Raw genomic sequence first — 22,738 nt, 5'->3', positions numbered from 1 at the left:
GGCAGGATCAAGGTCTAAGAGGGAGAGGATACACACACACACACACACACACACACACACACATATATAGCTGATTCACTTTGTTGTATAGAAGAAACTAATACATTATTGTAAAGCAGTTATACTCCAATTAAAAGAAACAGAAAAAAAAAAAAAAACCACCGAGTATGAGAACAAAAAGATATTCCTAGTGCTCTAATCACCTAGGAAATCATAGTTGCTTTGTGCCAAAAATGGAATGAAAACCAAATATATGTTTCCTATTGTAAATCAAAACATTACAGAGTCCCTGTTAGGGGCCAAGCATTGTGTTCCTCTACCTTCAGGGAGTCCCCCTTCAATTAGGATAGACAGGAAAACCAGTGCAAAGCCAGTAAGGATGCACTGAGGAAGCTTTCTTTCCATATGGTTTCAGGAAGCCACTTTGAAGTGATCCTAAGCCAGCCAAGTGAATGTGTCAGGGAGGGCATTGCTAAGGATTAATCTTAAGGGATAGCAGGACTTCACCAACTCACAGGAAAGGAGACAGCTTTGCAGGCAGATTAGAAAACAAGAGGCAAAAACAATACATTGTGTAGGAAGGAAGAAGTAGGGCTACAAACTTAGCAGTAGTCAGGATGTTTAGAGAATGAGTCATTATGTAGACTGAAATGAGGCCAAAGAAGTGGGTTGGGCTTCAATCATAGAAGGTCTTATAATCCTATGGTAAATGATTTGAAGCATATTCTGTAGGGCATTGCTTCTCAATCTCTTAAAGGAGAACAACCTTTTTTCAGATAACATCTACCTGGAGATCTAATATATAAAAAGATGAAAACACGTACCTTATTAGCATAATTATAGAAATGACAGTTGTGTGCTTGTGTTAGTCACTCAGTCGTTAGTGACATCAATCTTATAGTCAGGCAACATGTACAATGAGGCAATCCGATGAACCCCCCCAAATCTCACCCTTGGCTTATAATTTATTTCTAAGTTTACTTTTAGTTGTATATTAGCCCAAAAGTTCTTAAATCACAGAGATAAATACTTGCAAATAGTCATTCAACAACTTTTATAGACAGAAATGGGAAAAGAAGCATTATTCTGGTATCTGGATGGAGAAAGAGAGAGCTTGAACACTAGCAAACATGAAACACAGGTTAATAAGCTGAACAGGAATGGGTCCTACAGGTGAACCCCCAGGACAGGTCAAGGATTTCATAGTCTTTCATCAACAACCTTTAACTACTTGCTTAACATTTGTTAATGGCAGTGGTGAAGGATGAAGGAAGATAAGTTTTGTTCAGGAAATAATGTGTTTATTTGTATCCAAAAATTCTTATTAGCAAGTCAGAAAATTCAAATCTAGACATTTAAGCAAAGCAAGAAATTATCGAAAAGTATGGGGGTTCCCAGAATTGACAAAGTGATGGAAAAGCCAGCCTAAAAAGTGCACAGAAACAAAAACAACTTAAAGTTCCCAAATCAGGAAAAATGGAAGCTTTACCTTCAGTAGGGACAGTCCACCCAGGATGCATTCACACACTGCAGGACACCCTCTCCACAGCAGGACACAGCAGCATCTGTCATGGGTCATTCCCAGCCCACCCCGGCATGAATGTGTTTTCAGTTGAGCTTGGATCCTGAGCTCATTCCTGTCTCTCAGACAATGGGGAGCAAGAAGCTCTTTCCCTTGAACCCCTGGAATGGGAAGGTGAGCAATGGTGGCTGACGGGGAATGAGACTGTGCCCAGCGTTTGGAAGATAGACGTCAAAGATGAAGGAATAAGATCCCAGAGAATTTCCCTTGAAACTCAGAAGGGAATGGGAATATTATGTATTCTCTGAATAGCAGGGTCTCAACTTCTTTATTTCCACAACATCCTAGGGAATTCAGTGGACATTGGAAAGAAGTAGTTGATGATTTTTTAAATGTCTTCACTGAATTTGTTACAATATTTCTTCTGTTTATGTCTTGATTTTTGGCCACAAGGCATGCTTAGCTCCCTGGATCAGGGATCAAATCTTCATCTCCTGCATTGGAAGGTAAAATATTAACCACTGGATCATCAGACAAGTCTTTGACCTTTAACAGACAATGGCCATAACAAAAAAAAAATGCCTGAGATTGGTACAAAGATAGAAAAACAGCTAATTCCCTGCTGCTGCTGCTAAGTTGCTTCAGTCGTGTCCGACTCTGTGCGACCCCATAGACGGCAGCCCGCCAGGCTCCCCTGTTCCTGGGATTCTCCAGGCAAGAATACTGGAGTGGGTTGCCATTTCCTTCTCTAATGGGTGAAAGTGAAGAGTGAAAGTGAAGTCACTCAGTCGTGCCCGACTCTTAGCGACCCCATGGACTGCAACCTACCAGGCTCCTCCGCCGATGGGATTTTCCAGGCAAGAGTACTGGAGTGGGGTGCCATTGCCTTCTCCGGCTAATTCCCTAGGACATTGCTATTCTGACTACATACCAGCTATTACCAAGAGATACTGAGCTTCAGAAGGACTTCTTCCTTGAAATTTCTGTATACTCTGTAAATCTCTGGAATCTCTAGAGAGGGCAAGTAATCAGAGTATATCATAGAGTTTTGATGTTGAAAAAAATCTTACTTTCAAACACTTATTGTGCGCCAGGCAATGATAGTCCTATCACTTTACATATTCAAGTCATTTTACCTTCACACCAACCCATAGAATAGTTCCAGTTGACCTTAAATGGGAAGGGGGTTAATCCAAGCATAATTTATAGTCAGTACTCTGTAATAGAGGTTCTTTTAAATACACAGATTAACCAAATGTATGCAGTACATACAGTGTAGTACTGTAGCATTTACTATTGAGAAATACCTGGATATAAGTGCATCTGTGCAGTTCAAACCTGAGTTATTCAAGAGTCAGCTGTCCTAGTCTTATTCCTATTTCATGCATGTGGTATTGAGAAACATATTAAATAATGGAGTCATACAGGAGAAGGCAATGGCAACCCACTCCAGTACTCTTGCCTGGAAAATCCCATGGACAGAGGAACCTGGTAGGCTGCAGTCCATGGGGTTGCACAGAATCAGACACGACTGAAGCGAATTAGCAGCAGCAGCAACAACACTAAATAAAGAACAGAACCAGATTTCAAATCCAGGCAGCCTGCCTCCTGAGTCCATTTTTTTTTTTTTTTTTAGCCTAAAGGCTACAATTCTCCTAACAGTCTACAAACTAAAACATATCAATTCAGTTCAGTTCAGTTGCTCAGTCGTGTTTGACTCTCTGTGACCCGATGAACCACAGCACACCAGGCTTCCCTGTCCATCACCAACTCCCAGAGTCCACCCAAACCCATGTCCAACGAGACAGTGATGCCATCCAACCATCTCATCCTCTGTCGTCCCCTTCTTCTCATGCTGTCAATCTTTCCCAGCATCAGGGTCTTTTCCAGTGAGTCAGCTCTTTGCATCAAAGGGCAAATTATTGGAGTTTCAGCTTCAACATCAATCCTTCCAGTGAACACCCAGGACTGATGTCCTTTAGGATGGACTGGTTGGATCTCTTTGTAGTCCAAGGGACTCTCAAGAGGCTTCTCCAACACCACAGTTCAAAAGCATCAATTCTTCAGCGCTCAGCTTTCTTTATAGTCCAATTCTCACATCCATACATGACCACTGGAAAAACCATAGATTTGACCAGATGGACCTTTGTTGGCAAAGTATGTCTCTGCTTTTTAATATACTATCTAGACTGGCTATAACTTTCCTTCTAAGGAGTAAGCATCTTTTAATTTCATGGTTGCAATCACCAATACAGGGATTTTTGAGCCCAGAAAATAAAGTCACCCACTGTTTCCACTGCTTCTCCATCTATTTGCCATGAAGTGATGGGACCAGATGCCATAATCTTAGTTTTCTGAATGTTGAGCTTAAAGCCAACCTTTTCACTCTCCTCTTTCACTTGCATCAAGAGGCATTTTAGTTCCTCTTCACCTTCTGCCATGAGGGTGGTGTCATCTGCATATCTGAGGTTATTGATATTTCTCCCAGCAATCCTGATTTCAGGTTGTGCTTCCTCCAGCCCAGCATTTCTCATGATGTACTCTGCATATAAGTTAAATAAACAGGGTGACAATATACAGCCTTGACATACTCCTTTTCTTTTTGGAACCAGTCTGTTGTTCCATGTCCAGTTCTAACTATTGCTTCCCAATCTGCATACAGGTTTCTCAAGAGGCAGGTCAGGTGGTCTGATATTCCCATCTCTTTCATAATTTTCCACAGTTTATTGTGATCCACACAGTCAAAGGCTATGGCATAGTTAATAAAGCAGAAATAGATGTTTTTCTGGAAATCTTTTGCTTTTTTGATAATCCAGTTGAGTTGGCAATTTGGTTTCTGATTCTTCTGCCTTTTCTAAAACCAGCTTGAACATCTGGAAGTTCATGGTTCACATATTGCTGAAGCCTGGCTTGGAGAATTTTAAGCATTACTTTACTAGCGTGTGAGATGACTGCAACTGTGTGGTAGTTTAAGCATTCTTTGGCATTGCCCTTCTTTAGGATAGGAATGAAAACTGACCTTTTCCAGTCCTGTGGCCACTGCTGAGTTTTCCAAATTTGCTGGCATATTGAGTGCAGCACTTTCACAGCATCATCTTTCAGGATTTGAAATAGCTCAACTGGAATTCCATGACCTCCACTAGCTTTGTTCGTAGTGATGCTTCCTAAGGCCCACTTGACTTCACATTCCAGGATGTCTTGGCTCTAGATGAGTGATCACACCATCGTGATTATCTGGGTCATGAAGATCTTTTTTGTACAGTTCTTCTGTGTATTCCTGCCACCTCTTCTTAATATCTTCTGCTTCTGTTAGTCCCCTAACATTTCTGTCCTTTATTGAGCCCATCTTTGCATGAAATGTTCCCTTGGTATCTCTAATTTTCTTGAAGAGATCTCTAGTCTTTCCCATTCTATTGTTTTCCTCTGTTTCTTTGCACTAATCGCTGAGGAAGGCTTTCTTATATCTCCTTGCTATTCTTTGGAACTTTGCATTCAAATGGATATATCTTTCCCTTTCTCCTTTGCTTTTCACTTCCCTTATTTTCACAGCTGTTTGTGAGGCCTCAGACAGCCATTTTGCTTTCTTGCATTTCTTTTTCTTGGGGATGATATTGATTCCTGTCTCCTGTACAATGTTGCGAACCTCCATCCATAGTTCACCAGGCACTCTGTCTATCAGATCTAGTCCCTTAAATCTATTTCTCACTTCCACTGTATAGTCATAAGGGATTTGATTTAGCTCATACCTGAATGATCTAGTGGTTTTCCCTACTTTTTCCATTTAAGTCTGAATTTGGCAATATGGAGTTCGTGGTCTGAGCCACAGTCAGCTCCTGGTCTTGTTTTTGCTGACTGTATAGAGCTTCTCCATATTTGGCTGCAAAGAATATAATCAATTTGATGTCCATGTGTAGTGTCTTGTGTCTTGTGTTGTTGGAAGAGAGTGTTCGCTATGACCAGTGTGTTCTCTTGGCAGAACTCTATCAGCCTTTGCCCTGCTTCATTCTGTACTCCAAGGCCAAATTTGCCTGTTACTCCAGGTATTTCTTGACTTCCTACTTTTGCATTCCAGTCCCCTATAATGAAAAGGACATCTTTTTTAGTGTTAGTTCTAGAAGGTCTTTTAGGTTTTCATAGAAATGTTCAACTTCAGCTTCTTCAGCGTTACTGGTTGGGGCATAGATTTGGATTACCGTGATATTGAATGGTTTGCCTTGAAAATGAACAGAGATCATTTTGTCTTTTTAGAGACTGCATGCAAGTACTGCATTTCATACTCTTGTTGACTTAATGGCTACTGGATTTCTTCTAAGGGATTCCTGCCCATAGTAGTAGATATAATGGTCATCTGAGTTAAATTCACCCATTCCAGTCCATCTTAGTTTATTGATTCATAGAATGTCGATGTTCACTCTTGTCATCTCCTGTTTGACCACTTCCAATTTGCCTTCATTCATGAACCTAACATTCCAGGTTCCTATGCAATATTGCTCTTTACAACATTGGACCTTTCTTCTATCACCAGTCGCATTCACAACTGGATGTTGTTTTTGCTTTGGCTCCATTCCTTCATTCTTTCTGGAGTTATTTCTCCACTGATCTCCAGCAGTATATTGGGCACCTACCCACCTGGGGAGTTCATCTTTCAATGTCCTATCTTTCTGCCTTTTCATACTGTTCATGGGGTTCTCCATGCAAGAATACTGAAGTGGTTTGCCATTCCCTTATCCAGTGGACCGCATTGTGTCAGACCTCTCCACCATGACCCGTCTGTCTTGCGTGGCCCCAAATGGCACAACTTAGTTTCATTGAGTTAGGCAAGGCTGTGGTCCATGTGATCAGATTGGCTAGTTGTGATTGTAGTTTCAGTCTGTCTGCCCTTTGATCCCCTCTCTCAGTGCCTACCATCTTACTTGGGTTTCACTTACCTTGGATGTGGGGTCTCTCTTCACGGCTGCTCCAGCAAAGCCCAGCTGACACTCCTTACCTCAGACGCAGGGTAGCTTCTCTCAGCCGTGGCCCCTGACCTGCCTCCCTAGGTGCTCCTTTCGGGCATGTTCATGCACCATCGCAGCTGCCATGCTCAAAACATATCAATTCCGTTTGATGAAAAATAAGGAATTTGTATACACCAAAAATAACTTTTAGAATTATTTTTCAGGTTGTTCATCCCTCTCTAAAAGATAACATTTGTTGCTCATATCCATGAAGAACAGTGACTAATAATTCTCAAAATTTTCTTTAAAAAATATTTTTTTCTGTCATTTATGTGGAAAAAAATCGTACTATTCTATTATTCTTATTTTCTTTGATTTTTTAAAAATAATTTTCCAGCAGTCGCTTCAGCAGCACATATACTACAATTGGAACGATACAGAGAAGATTAGCATGGCCCCTGAGCAAGGATGACATGCAAATTCAAGAAGCATTCCATATTTTTTCTGTGTAACCATGTGAAGATCTCAGAGGGGTTCAGACTGTGGAGAGCACATAGGGAAGTGATTACTGGCTAGCTTGCTCTCACCCCAAGACATATATTAATCAAATTAACAAAGATTACACAGAAAGAGCAAATATTAAAAGCAGCAAGGGAAAAATAACAAATAACACACAAGGGGATTCCCATAAGGATAACAGCTGATCTTTCAATAGAAACTCTTCAGGCTAGGAGAGAATGGCAGGACATATAAAGTGATGAAAAAAAATAACCTATAGCCCAGATTACTGTACCCAGCAAGGATCTCATTCAAATATGAAGGAGAAATCAAAAGCTTTACAGACAAGCAAAAGCTGAGAGAATTCAGCACCATCAAACCAGCTCTCCAACAAATGCCAAAGGACCTTCTCTAGACTGGAAACACAACAAGGGTGTATAAATTTGAACCCAAAACAATAAAGTAAATGGCCAAAGGATCATACTTATCAATAATTACCTTAAACATACATGAGTTGAATGCCCCAGCCAAAAGACAAAGACTGGCTGAATGGATACAAAAACAAGACCCCTATATATGTTGTGTACAAGAGACCCACCTCAAAACAGGGGACACATACAGACTGAGAGTGAAGGGCTGGAAAAAGTTATTCCATGCAAATAGAGACCAAAAGAAAGCAGGAGTAGCAATACTCATATCAGATAAAATAGACTTTAAAACAAAAGCTGTGAAAAGAGACAAAGAAGTACACTACATATTGATCAAACATAATATCAAAGAAGATATCAACCCAAGAAGAAGATATAACAATTATAAATATATATGGACCCAACATAGGAGCACCACAATATGTAAAACAAATGCTAACAAGTATGAAAGGAGAAATTAACAATAACACAATAATAGTGGGTGACTTTAATACCACACTCCCACTATGGATAGATCAACTAAACAGAAAATTAACAAGGAAACACAAACTTTAAATGATACAATAGACCATTTAGACCTAATTGATATCTATTGGACATTTCACCCCAAAACAATGAATTTCACCTTTTTCTCAAGCACACATGGAACCTTCTCCAGGATAGATCACATCCTGGGCCATAAATCTAGCTTTGGTAAATTCAAAAAAATTGAAATCATTCCAAGCATCTTTTCTGACCATAATGCAGTAAGATTAGATCTCAATTACAGGAGAAAAACTATTAAAAATCCCAACATATGGAGACTGAAAACATGCTGCTGAATAACCAGCAAATCAGAGAAGAAATCAAAAAAGAAATCAAAATATGCATAGAAACAAATGAAAATGAAAACACAACAACCCAAAACGTATGGGACACTGTAAAAGCAGTGCTAAGGGGAAGATTCATAGCAGTACAGTCATACCTCAAGAAACAGGATAAAAGTCAAATAAATAACCTAGATCAGATCAGGTCAGTTGCTCGGTCGTGTCCGACTCTTTGTGACCCCATGAATCGCAGCACGCCTGGCCTCCCTGTCCATCACCAACTCCCGGAGTTCACTCAGACTCACATCCATCGAGTCAGTGATGCCATCCAGCCATCTCATCCTCTGCCGTCCCCTTCTCCTCCTGCCCCCAATCCCTCCCAGCATCAGAGTCTTTTCCAATGAGTCAACTCTTCGCATGAGGTGGCCAAAGTACTGGAGTTTCAGCTTTAGCATCATTCCTTCCAAAGAAATCCCAGGGCTGATCTCCTTCAGAATGGACTGGTTGGATCTCCTTGCAGTCCAAGGGACTCTCAAGAGTCTTCTCCAACACCACAGTTCAAAAGCATCAATTCTTTGGCGCTCAGCCTTCTTCACAGTCCAACTCTCACATCCATACATGACCACAGGAAAACCCATAGCTGAACTCTACACCTAAAGCAACTAGAAAAGGAAGAAATGAAGAACCCCAGGGTTAGTAGAAGGAAAGAAATCTTAAAAACTAGGGCAGAAATAAATGCAAAAGAAACAAAAGAGACCATAGCAAAAATCAAGAAAGCCAAAAGCTGGTTCTTTGAAAGGATAAATAAAATTGACAAACCATTAGCCAGACTCATCAAGAAACCAAGGGAGAAAAATCAAATCAATAAATTAGAAATGAAAACGGAGAGATCACAACAGACAACACAGAAATACAAAGGATCATAAGAGACTACTAACAGAGATTATATGCCAATAAAATGCACAACGTGGAAGAAATGGACAAATCTTTAGAAAAGTACAACTTTCCAAAGCTGAACCAGGAAGAAATGGAAAATCTTAAGAGACCCATTACAAGCACAGTAATTGAAACTGTAATCAGAAATATTCCAGCAAACAAAAGCCAAGGATCAGATGGCTTCACAGCTGAATTCTACCAAAAATGTAGAGAAGAGCTAACACCTATCTTACTCAAACTCTTCCAGAAAATTGCAGAGGAAGGTAAACTTCCAAACTCATTCTATGAGGCCACCATCACCCTAATACCAAAACCTGACAAAGATGCCACAAAAAAGAAAAATACAGGCCATATCAATGATGAAGATAGATGCAAAAATCCTTAACAAAATTCTAGCAATCAGAATCCAACAACACATTAAAAAGATCATACACTATGACCAAGTGGGCTTTATCCCAGGGATGCAAAGATTCTTCAATAGCCGCAAATCAATCAGCAAAATACACCAAATTAACAAATGGAAAAATAAAAGCCATCTGATTATCTCAATAGATGCAGAGAAAGCCTTTGACAAAATTCAACATCCATTTATGACAAAAACTGTCCAGAAAGCAGGAATAGAAGGAACATGCCTTGACATAATAAAAGCTATATATGAAAAACCCACAGCAAACATTATCCTCAATGGTGAAAAATTGAAAGCATTTCCACTAAAGTCAGGAACAAGACAAAGTGCCCACTCTCACCACTACTATTCAGCATAGTTTTGGAAGTTTTGGGCACAGCAATCAGAGCAGAAAAAGAAATAAAAGGAATCCAAATGGAAAAGAGGAAGTAAAATTCTCACTGTTTGCAGATGACATGATCCTTTACATAGAGAACACTAAAGGCTCCACCAGAAAACTACTAGAGCTAATTAATGAATATAGTAAAGTTGCAGGATATAAAATCAACACACAGAAATCCCTTGCATTCCTATACACTAACAATGAGAAAACAGAAAGAGAAATTAAGGAAACAATTCTATTCACCATTGCAACAAAAAGAATAAAACACTTAGGAATATATCTACCTAAAGAAACTAAAGACCTATGTGTAGAAAACTATAGAACACTGGTGAAAGAAATCAAAGAGGACACTAATAGATGGAGAAATATACCATGTTCATGGATCAGAAGAATCAATATAGTGAAAATGAGTATACTACCCAAAGCAATCTATAGATTCAATGCAATCCCTATCAGGCTACCAATGGTATTTTTCACAGAGCTAGAACAAATAATCTCACAATTTGTATGGAAATACAAAAAACCTCGAATAGCCAAAGCAATCTTGAGAAAGAAGAATGAAACTGGAGGAATCAACCTGCCTGATCAGACTCTACTACAAAGCCACAGTCATCAAGACAGTATGGTACTGGCACAAAGACAGAAATATAGATCAATGGAACAAAATAGAAATCCCAGAGATAAATCCATGCACCTATGGACAACTTATCTTTGACAAAGGAGGCAAGAATATACAATGGATTAAAGAAAATCTATTAAACAAGTGATGCTGGGAAAACTGGTCAACTACTTGTAAAAGAATGAAACTGGAACACTTTCTAACACCATACACAAAAATAATCTCATAATGGATTAAAGATCTAAACGTAAGACCAGAAACTATAAAACTCCTATAGGAGAACATAGGCAAAAGAGTCTTCAACATAAATCACAGCAGGATCCTCTATGAGCCACCTCCCAGAATATTGGAAATAAAAGCAAAAATAAACAAATGGGACCTAATTAAAATTAATAGCTTTTGCACAACAAAGGAAACTATAAGCAAGGTGAAAAGACAGCTTTCAGAATGGGAGAAAATTATAGCAAATGAAGCAACTGACAAAGAACTAATCTCAAAAATATACAAGCAACACCTGCAGCTCAATTCCAGAAAAAATAAACGACCAAATCAATAAATGGGCCAAAGAACTAAACAGACATTTCTCCAAAGAAGACATACAGATGGCTAACAAACATATGAAAAGATGCTCAACATCACTCATTATCAGAGAAATGCAAATCAAAACCACAGTGAGGTACCATTTCACGCCAGTCAGAATGGCTGCTATCCAAAAATCTACAAGCAATAAATGCTGGAGAGGGTGTGGAGAAAAGGGAACCCTCTTACACTGTTGGTGGGAATGAAAACTAGTACAGACACTATGGAGAACAGTGTGGAGATTCCTTAAGAATCTGGAAAAAGACCTGCCTTATGATCCAGCAATCCCACTGCTGGGCATACACACTGAGGAAACCAAAACTGAAAGAGACACATGTACCCCAATGTTCATTGCAGCACTGTTTATAATAGCCAGGACGTGGAAGCAACCTAGATGTTCATCAGCAGATGAGTGGATAAGAAAGCCGTGATACATATACACAATGGAGTATTACTCAGCCATTAAAAAGAATACATTTGAATAAGTTCTAATGAGGTGGATGAAACTTGAGCCTATTATACAGAGTAAAGTAAGCCAGAAAAAAAAAAAAAAACACCAATACTGTATACTAATGCACATATATATAATTTAGAAAATGGTAACGATAACCCTATATATGAGACAGCAAAAGAGACACAGATGTATAGGACGGTCTTTTAGACTCTGTGGGAGAGGGTGAAGGTGGGATGGTTTGAGAGAATGGCATTGAAACTTGTGTATTATCATATGTGAAACGGATCTCCAGTCCAGGTTTGATACATGATATAGGGTGCTCTTGGTTGGTGCACTGGGATGACCCAGAGAGATGGGATGGGGAGGATTTTGGAGGGGGTTTCAGGATGGGGAACACATGTACACTCATGCGGATTCATGTCAATGTAAGGCAAAACCAATATAATATAGTAAAGTAATTCGCCTCCAAAAAATAATTTAATTAATTAATTAATAAAAATTTCCAAAGCAATCTTTTTCCTAATTTATATTAAAGATTTTTTTAATTTTAGAAATATAAAATTAACCACTTGTTCCCATAAATATAAATATCATTTCCCCATACTAAATAAATATCAAAATAAGGGTGAGTGGTAACAGATCTCTTAGCTTAGAGCTCATGTTTATGGGGACAGTCAACTTCAGAGAGTCTTGGCAGGAATTTTATTTTATTGGTAGTGAGGTCTTATATTGAGTATTCATTGGTGATGCTGAGGCTAAAGGTCCAATACTATGGCCACCTGATGTGAAGAGTCTATTCATTGGAAAACACCCTGATTCTAGAAAAGATTGAGGACAGGAGGAGAAGGGGGTGATAGAGGATGAGATGGCTGGATGGCATCTTCAACCAAATGGACATGAGTTTGAGCAAACTCTGGGAGATGATAAAGGACAGGGAAACCTGGCGTGCTGCAGTCCATGGGGTTGCAAAGAGTCAGACATGACTTAGCAACTGAACAACAATAAAATAAAGGTCTTTTATGGTTTGTAATTTATCTTGAAATATTTCAACATAGATAGTTTCATATGTAAAATAATATATCCCATGAAAACTCTCATTTAATTATGAATTGACTAGTGATAGCCTCCCATCTTCTGTCCAGCCCTTATTCTGATATTAGTCAATATTTCTATTTGGAAGATTAGGCAGCATGCTACATATTCACTAGGCCCTATATCTCAAGATCACCTACATATGATACAAATGGATTGTTTGGATACTACTTACTCATTCTGGTGGGGCTGGTGTTCAGGTTCATTTTCACTTTCTGTCTCAGAGGTGACCAGTTAACAATTTCACTTTTAGTTATGACTTAAAGCCTATTATTCAGAAATGCAGAATCCAAATACGGCTACCACAAATGCTAACACTACCTCTATCCAGGATGTGTTCATTAGCATTCTGTATCTTAACACTTCCCAAGATATGTCCCTTCACTAGAAATATTTAAGAATTCTACCTTTTCAAGAATCCACTGAGCCCAGTGTCCTACACCTTGTGGAGCAGAGCCCTGGGCTTAGGATTCAGAGGTAGACCCAACTGTCTCAAATTAATCAGAGAAACAGTTCCTTTCCCTAACCTAAACTTCAGGTGAATTTTTCTGCTAAAACGCTTTCACATCTACCTGGAGAGAATGCTTCGTGTAATGTGTGAGGAAAGAGAGCAGAGACTTCTGATAGCACAAGTTTTTATAATTTCTTCCTAATAGATGCTTTTACATGTGGTAGAATTCTGCCCAAGACTCACCTTCATTTTAAGACCATCTATGGTGCCACAGTTGGAGGATTAGAAACCGTAGATATCAGCTATATCTAAAATTAAAGAATGCTCCATACCCATCAAAAAGAAATGATAGTTCAGAATATTTGAGTCAGTTATGACAATTTGCTGCAGGACTGAGACTGGGTCATGCAGTGAGCCTTGTCAGTTGTAACATATTTAACATAGGTCATATCAGTGAAAATTGATTTTTTATTTATTGATTTAGTTTGTTTTGTTTTAGAGCACTAAATATTTTGGAGGAAAAACAATATGCTTACATTTTGCTGTTGCAAGGGTCTCACAGAGATCTAAGTGTACTGACATCATGTGTGCTCAGTCGCTTAGTCATTACTGACTCTTTGTAACCCCATGGAATATAGCCCGCCAGGCTTCTCTGTCCATGGGATTTTCCAGGCAAGAATACTGGAGTGGGTTGCTATTTCCTTCTCCAGTACTGGGATCACACAGCCAGTGTGTGTGATGCTCTCATTCTTATGAGGGCAATTTTAGTGTCCCTTATTTGTAGGCACCATGACCCAGATATTTGATAGTCTGACCCTTCATCCTACACCAATGTCAAGGGGTTAAAAACAAGTTTTACTACAACAATTTTGATCTTTTAAAATGTATAGAACATTAACACTATTTTAAACTAAAATTGTCATTGGATTTGGCCACCTGATGCAAAGAACTGACTCATTTGAAAAGACCCTGATGCTGGGAAAGATTGAAGTTGGAAGGAGAAGGGGATGACAGAGGATGAGATGGTTAGATGGCATGGCCAACTTGAAGGACATCAGTTTGGGTAAACTCCGGGAGTTGGTGATGAACAGGGAGGCCTGGCTTGCTGCAGTCCATGGGGTCACAAAAAGTCGGACATGACTGAGCAACTGAACTGAACTGAACTAATTTGTAGAATCCCTAAAGTACCTGCTTGCAAAAACAGTTTGAAAACTGCTAGTGTAGGTAAAGGGAAATTACCCCAGGATTTTAAGGAAGGGAATAATACTATTGGTTTACGTTTGAAAGATATGTCTAGCATCTGTGGGAAGAGCAAACTTGACAGGAAAAAAACAAAATACAAAGCCCCATTAAGAAAGAATTAGAATGAGAGTAATGGTGATAGGAATGGAGAGAAACTAGATTGAAGCCTTGTTTAGAAAATAAAACTGCAAGTATTTAAGTCATTCTCCTATCTTTTAGTCTCATTTATAGTCTTTCCTAAAAGCCATTAGATTAACTGATGTTTCGAATAAAACTGGCTGCTTGGTAATGTTAAGAAACATAGACTTCTGTTTAAACTCGAGTCTGGGACTTATTAATTCTCTGTTGTTGAGCAAATTGGTTAACTTCTTGATCCTCCATTTCCTCATCTGTAAGATAGGAATAATAATTCTTACCTCACACGTTTAATAGTGAGAAAAAGGAAAATAGTAAATGTCTGTGTTAAAGTATTAGAACAGTATCTACCCAAACAATGAAAGATCATTTTTTTCTTAAGAGACGAACAGTTTAACTATGACTATACAATAAAAGCAAAATGGTGTGTTAAAAGTCTACATGCAAATACAAAATAAGGGTGTAGGAATTAAGCAATATATTCATGTGGAAGCAGGGCTATTTAAGGGAGATAAAGTGAAATGAGTAAAACTGTGTTACTTTTGCTTTGTTTTGCTTGATTCAATTTATTTTTCCAAGTGGGATTGTGTGAATAGCAGAAAGTTCTCCTGCCAAAATAAAATAAACCGGAGAAAGGAAAGAAGGTAAAGATAAATTACATGTGCCAACATATAATCCTTTTCAAATTTGGAAAAAGAATGATACCCTTGCTGGCAAGTCAGTTGGCCTCATTAGAAAGAAAAGCAAAGGTGAAGACAATGGATGAGATATATTAATACAATGACTTACTTTGATCAGAAGCCAGAGATGGGCAGCCAAATGCAGCTGTTTCACCATATGAGTTCCTTTTGATATCTTGAGTGCTGTATCTCCCTGGGTATGAGGATAAAATCTCTTCCATGAGAAGCCAGGAAAAGTTTCTTTAGTTTTCCTAAAGGGATTGAGAATGAAATTAATTATCAACATGGCAAATTTAGAACTTCTTTATGTGTCTCGTGGATATTTAATTCTAAGTCACACTTCAGAGGCTGGATTTTGAGCAGAGAAGACATGAGTCTGCATGTGAAATCAACTTTTGTCTCTATTCTAGATGCACCTGCTTGATACTAAACAGTGATTTCACTAAGATAGGTGGAACCACTATTAATATCCTAGCACCCTTCTTATGTTTGCAATCACAGGCAGCCAGTTACCCCTAGGAACAAATACTCATTTTTTATCATTTTATTTCTTTTTTGTCATAAAGTATCATTTTTGGTCACATAATATAAGGATAAATTGTGTTGACCTTTGAATATCACCAAAAAGCAGAAAATCTAGGTTTTGATTTTTTTTTTTCTGACACAGGTGATAAATTTTCATTACTTTTTTTGTTTTAGTTCATCTCAGTCCTGGACTCCTATTAAAATGGTTTCTTGAGAAATTCAACATAATGGCATTGAGATCATGTGGCACTGAGCCTCAGTATTATCCCTACAACTTATTCTCAAATGTTTTTTTTTATTTAAATATTATCATTAGAATAATTGGAATCTAATATAAACAGCAACACAATGAACTGTCCCCATTAAAAAAAAATAGCATTTATTTGGCTCTGTTAGCTATTAGTTGTGTCAGGGGAAGCACACTGAGTGAAACCACCCACCCTGGCCAGGAGTGAGTTGTTTTATAACAGGAGGTCCTGGTAAGGAACATGTAACTAAAACGCCACCACCAACCAGAAGAGTTCTGGAAAGGTCAAAAGGTGACACTATGCATCCAACCACCTTCCAGAATCCTTCTTGTGGCATCCATTTTGGCTGAGAAATGCGTGAGCCACCAGGAGGGACTCTGCGTCATAATGACTGGCCAAAGACAACCAGAAAATAATCCCATCACCATAAAACCCAAGACTGCTAGCCATGTGGCAGAGCAGTTCTCCTGGGTTCCCTTACCCTAATGCTCTCTGCTTGGGCACACCTTCCCAATCAAATTTCTTGCTTTGTCAGCTCATGTGTCTCCTTGGGCAATTCATTTCTGAGTGTTAGGAAAGAGTTGCATCATGTGGGATCTTCATTGCATTAGGTGAGATCTTTTGTTGCAGCACATGGACTCTAGTTGTGGAGTGAGTTTGGTTCCTCTGCGGTACGTAGGATGGTAGTTCCCTGACCGGTGATCAAACTCACAGCCATTGCATTGCAAGGCAGATTCTTAACCATTGGACCACCAGGAAAGTCCCTTGCCCCAATTTCTTAACCTCATACTAGGTACCATCATACTGTGCCTTCTGGAGTTTCCCTGGATGCCTTCACACACAAGCTGGCAGGTAGGCAAATACATCTGCCCTAGGCTAAAATCTTTGGGCATGGTCCCAAGATTGGGTGTTTCTTTAGCTTTGCTGAGATAGCTGTAAATGCATGATAAAGGACTTTGCATCACTAAATACAAAGAAATCCAGGTGAAGTGACAAAAAATCTCTGCCCTCATGGAGGTTACATTTTAGTTGGATTGTGGGACACTGTTCACAAGCACATAAATAAAATATAAGTTATAACTCATAGAAATAAGTGCTACAGGAGAAACAAAGCAGAGAAGGGGACAAAAGGCATAGACAGAAGTACTATAATTTTAAACAGTGTGTCCTGGGAAGTGTGAAATTAGAAGACACATGTGAGCAGACCTGGAGGGTGTACAGAAACAAACCATGAAAAGCCTGGAGGGTTGTCTTTTAAGCAGAAGTGGGTGCTTCCAGTGTGACTGGTAGTGTGTTCTATGGTAGAGGGGTAGCAAGAAGGCCAGTGTGGCCACAGGGATGTGAGCCAAGGGAAGAGGAGTCAGAGATAAGTACAGAGAATTAGTGAGCAAGACAAGAAAGCAGTGGAGTAAGACCAGAGAAAGAGCAGGTTTGGGGGAAAAGATTAAGAGGTCAATATGTAGCATCTTTAGGACCAAGGTACCTACTATTGGCCATCCAAGTGGAATAAGTAGGCTGCTAATGATCAGGATAAAATTCAGGGAGCAATGATTCTGAAGGAAGAGCTGTGATTAGCATTGTGCTAAAACCCAAGCCATGTAGGATAGAAGAGCGGATTAAAAAAAAAAAAAAATCGTTCTGCAAAGAGGACTATGGTCAAATGAAGCAGAGAGATCATGGCATTGGAAAGCTTAGAGCCACCTCTGAGAAAAGAATGGGGTTGGTGGGACATTTAAAGATCCAGGTGGAGGCAGTATGTTAATTCTAAGGTGGAAAAAGAAATCTAATCCTAGTGTGGGTAAAGAATTAAATTTGTTGAATTCTTCTCATTGTATTTCTCTGTTAAAACCAACAATAGCAACAAAAACAAAACACTCAATTCTTCTGTGAGATGTGAGTGACATTTTGATATGTGTCTATTATAATCTGGGGAACAATGAAGAGGCAGAAAGTACTAAGGAAAGGATGCTAAGCACTTTCGAAGCATCCTGTGAAAGTTCCAGCAAGGATGTGTAGATTAGGACGTGTGATCACTTGGAGACCCTCATCAGATTGAGCCATAAAGAAGGGAAGCAGAAATAACCAATTCTCTTCAACAAAAGGCAGCAAAAACCTGGATTTCCTGCTGATCCCACACATACAGAAGATATACACTATGAGACAGAAAAGAACCACTTTTATTATGATAAATAAAATAATTATTCCTCTACTTGATCCCTTTCTTTTGTTCTAAAGAGTGCATGTGCATGCTCAGCCCCTCAGTCATGTCTGGCTCTTTGTGACCTCTTGGACGGTAGCCTGCCAGTCTCCTCTGTCCATGGGATTCTCCTGGCAAGAATATTGGAATGGGTTGCTATTTCTTCCTCCACAGGATCTTCAGAATATAAATGGATTGCCATTTCCTCCTCCTCCAGAGGATCTTCCCAACCCAGGGGTCAAACCTGCATTTCCTGTATCTTCTTGCATTGGCAGGTAGATTCTTTAGCACTGAGCCACCTGATAAAGTCTGTTCTGGGATGACTCGGAGGGATGATATGGGGAGGGAGGTGGAAGGGTGGTTCAGGATGGGGAACACCTGTACGCCTGTGGTGAATTCATGTTGGTGTGTGGCAGAACCAATACAATATTGTAAAGTAATTAGCCTCCAATTAAAATAAATAAATTTAAATTTAAAAAATAAATAAATAAAATTAAAATGATACAACACCTAAAAAATAAAAAATAAAGAGCAGTATTCTTTCAAGAGTCACAAAAATCAAAACTCTAAAGTCCACTTGTGTAGTAAATTTCATAATGTATCGTCTTCAAAATAATTTCTTTTCTCAGTGAATGATTCAAAATTTAGCCTTGTTTAGAAGGAAATGGCAACCCACTCCAGTATTCTTGCCTGGAGAATCCCAGGGACAGAGGGGCCTAGTGGGCTTCCATCTATGGGGTCGCACAGAGTCGGACACGACTGAAGCAACTTAGCAGCAGCAGCAGCAGAGTAATCTAGAATCAAATCTACAGCAGTGAAGTCTGGTTTACATATTTTTTATGAAAATATAACATTTCCCTTTTGGTTGTGATCTGTTGTTCTGATCATCTTTGGATGAGGATTGGAAGAAAGGAAAAGTCCATGAAATAGAACCCTATTATGAGAATTACTACATATAGCAGGAGTTTTTAACTTATTGGGGATCAAAGAGTCTATCAAAAGTCAGATAAAAAACTATGGACATAAACTAAATGAAAATAAAAATAAAATGGTTAGCCCAGAAATATAAACTAACATTTTCATGAGGCTCACAGTTACTTTACCTAGAAAACATTCATGTGCCTCATTAAATAAAAGGTAAGTTCTGAAGATATCAGCAGCAGCTGCTGCTGCTGCTAAGTCGTTTCAGTCGTGTCCGACCCTGTGAGACCCCATAGATGGCAGCCCACTAGGCTCCTCTGTCCCTGGGATTCTCCAGGCAAGAATACTGGACTACGTTGCCATTTCCTTCTCCAATGCATGAAAGTAAAAAATGAAAGTGAAGTCGCTCATTAGTGCCTGACTCTTAGCAACCCCACAGACTGCAGCCTACCAGGTTCCTTCATCCATGGGATTTTCCAAGCAAGAGTACTGGAGTGGGGTGCCATTGCCTTCTCTGAAGATATCAGTTAGTGGCTAGCAAACCAAAATGAATACAGGGCCGCCTCTTGACTATCCACTGTTTCACAAAGCCTTTTTGAGAGGAGAAAGGAAATAGAGTGTCAAGTTAATAAACCTATTGAAAAATATGGACTTCTCTAAATTTAGTCCTTTAAACCTGAAAAGCCATCTACCTTTTAAGACAAAGGAATTTTTTCTGCACATCTTTAGAGAAGAGCTGTTTAGTAATGATGCTTAATTTAAAGCAGCTGTTGCTTCTCATAAAGGAGATTTGACAGCACTGCTGGATGAGCCATGAGTCACACATGAATATGGAATTAGCCAGATGATCATTTGTTCAGTTGTCAAGATCTGTCCCTCAAGAATGTAAGTTCGTTATGCATGTGCAGTCTTTGTGAAAACACCAAAGAAGGAACACACTTTTATTATGGACTAGGGACTTTGGATTCATCCTCACTAAGGTAAACCACTATAGAGAACACCTGGTAAGGAATGCAAAAAAGAATTTGAATTTTTAAAAATTATTATAGAATGCAACTAGTTCTTCTCTACTATCCCCAGGGCATGGTTATGAACCAGGGTACTCTGGTCCATTGCTGCATAGATGGTCCTTCCTAGGATCTTCTACCAATCTGGCTTCTGGAGTAGGGGACTTGTAGTTGAGAACAGAGATGTAGAACTAATTTGACATGACAGATATAGAACTAGATCAAAGAGTTACCCCCTCATATGTTCTATGAATAAATATTAACTTAGCTAAGTTTAAATGACTCTTACACTAGATGAGGTATCTTAGACTGGACTTAGGCAACCTTTCCTTCAGAGAAGAGCATGATGTATAGAAAATGGTCTGAGTGATTGGGGAGGGGATGAGGCCTCTCAGATCTTTAAATATTTAGATGTATGTCTCTGATTATATCATTAGAAATCACATTCTTCAAAGCTTAGAGAAGATCATGTTCATTAATGAAGCCTGAGAGTTGTCTGAGAGAGTGCATTATGTTTTTCCTGAGGAACACACACACACACACACACCAAAGTGAATTTTGACATTTTAAAAAAAAAGTTATTCTTAATGAACATTTTTTCTTAGGGAGAAATGTCTATGACAGAATAAATATTAATGTAACTAAAGAATGCATTATTCTTAAATCATACAAATCACATTCAAAGCTTGGAAATTAATAGACTTTTTAATGGTTTTAGGCTTCCCTGTTTAGCTCAGTTGGTAAAGAATCCACTGCAATGCACGAGACCCCGGTTCAATTCCTGTGACAGGAAGATCCACTGGAGAAGGGATAGGCTACCCACTCCAGTATTCTTGGGCTTCCCTTGTGGCTCAGCTGGTAAAAATTCCACCTGCAATGCAGGAGACCTGGGTTCGATCCCTGGGTTGGGAAGATTCCCCTGGAGAAGGGAAAGGCTACCCACTCCAGTATTCTGGCCTAGAGAATTCCATGGACTATCCATGGGGTGGCAAAGAGTCAGAAATGACTGAGCAACTTTCACTTTAATGTTTTAAGTCAGTATTGAAGGCAATTTTAAACCTATTCTTTAAATTTAATTTACAATTTTACACTGTTGATGTGAAGACCACATGCTAATGAGAACTTAAATGCTATGAAATACAAACCATGATACTATTGAATGTGTGTAGTTTTAATAAGCTCCTAAAAGTTAACTTGTACAATCTGTGCAGACTGGTTAAGACTCTAAACTTGAGATGGTTGCATTATGCTCTCCAGTTTGTGCTATTCTAAGCTGTTCAGTTTATCATTTCTATGATACTCTAAGTCAAGTGAGGACAGCTTGATTTTGCTGATAGCTGATGAAACTGTAGAATGCTGCATAATTAGATAGAAGGGAAGTATCTATTTAAGAAGGAAAATAAACATCCAGGAAGTTATTTTATGGTGGGGGAACAGTTGGGTAAAGGACTATGGAAAATATGTTACCCAACTTTTCCAAGAACTTTGATTTAGCTTTTGTTTATAGCATTAAGTTCGGCATTCCTAAAAGACCTTACTTAAATAATTGCCATTTGAATGGTGCTTTATGATTATGAAAGTGCTCCACACATATTGTCTCCTTCAGGACTCCAAAATAACTATGAGATAGATAATGTTGCTACCCAACTGAATAAGGATGCTTGGGCTGTCTGAATTTAAATTATTTCCCCAAGATTATACATGGTAAGTGATAGAACTGGGAAGTAAATCTTAAAGTATTCTGCCCTTTTATCAGTGCCATGCTGTCTTTCACTTGGGAATTTCCAAGACTGAAAAGAAGAAGGAGCTGTCATCTTGACTTGCCTAAACTATGGTAAAATCTCCTTGACTTGTATCTCCCCTTGCAGCCTCTCCTACACAGTGGTGATTTCTAAAGTAGGAGCAATGAATTCACTGCTGATTTGGGATGCTTCAAACATCTTAGCTCAGGAAGAAAGCTCTTAAAAATCAGCCACATATATATGTGTTAATATACGATATTTGTTTTTCTCTTTCTGATTCACTTCACTCTGTATAACAGAATCTAGGTTCATCCATCTGAGTTCAACTGACTCAAATTTGTTCCTTTTTATGGCTGAGTAATATAAATATACATGGAATCTAGAAAAACGGTACTGATGAACCTATTTTCAGGGCAGGAATAGAGATGCAGACATGGAGAATGAATTTGTGGACACAGTTGGGGAAAGAGTGGATGGGGCAAACTGAGAGAGTAACACTGGCATATGTATACATTGAAAGTGAAAGTGAAAGTCGCTCAGTGGTGTCTCACTCTTTGTGACCCCATTATACAGTCCATGTATTCTCCAGACCAGAACACTGGAGTGGGTAGCCATTCCCTTCTCCAGGGGATCTTCCCAACCCAGGGATCGAACCTAGGACTCCCTCATTGCAGGCAGATTCTTTACCAGCTGAGCCACAAGACATATATAAAATAGATACCTAGTTGGAAGCTGCTGTATAACATAAAGAGCACAGTGTGTATATATATATATATATATATACACACACACATATATACATATATATATATACACACCCCCACACACACACTTAAGGCTGATTAATGTTGTTGTATGGCAGAAACAATACAACATTGCAAAATTATTATCTTCCAAAACACAGCCAAACCTCATTTGCAGTAATAATAAT

At 38.9% G+C, this 22,738-nt stretch overlaps 1 non-coding gene across 1 annotated transcript; it reads left to right on the top strand.

Moving 5' to 3' along the window:
* Nucleotides 1–6,859: 6,859 nt before the first annotated feature.
* On the top strand, nucleotides 6,860–6,962 carry LOC133240797 (U6 spliceosomal RNA). The gene has a single exon (XR_009734395.1). It is a non-coding gene; the product is annotated as a U6 spliceosomal RNA (small nuclear RNA).
* Nucleotides 6,963–22,738: the final 15,776 nt, after the last annotated feature.

Source organism: Bos javanicus, chromosome 28, assembly GCF_032452875.1.
Source record: "Bos javanicus breed banteng chromosome 28, ARS-OSU_banteng_1.0, whole genome shotgun sequence".
Classification (NCBI taxonomy): Eukaryota; Metazoa; Chordata; class Mammalia; order Artiodactyla; family Bovidae; genus Bos; species Bos javanicus.
The sequence above is the reverse complement of the archived record's forward strand: the minus strand, read 5'-3'. Positions and strand labels throughout refer to the sequence as shown.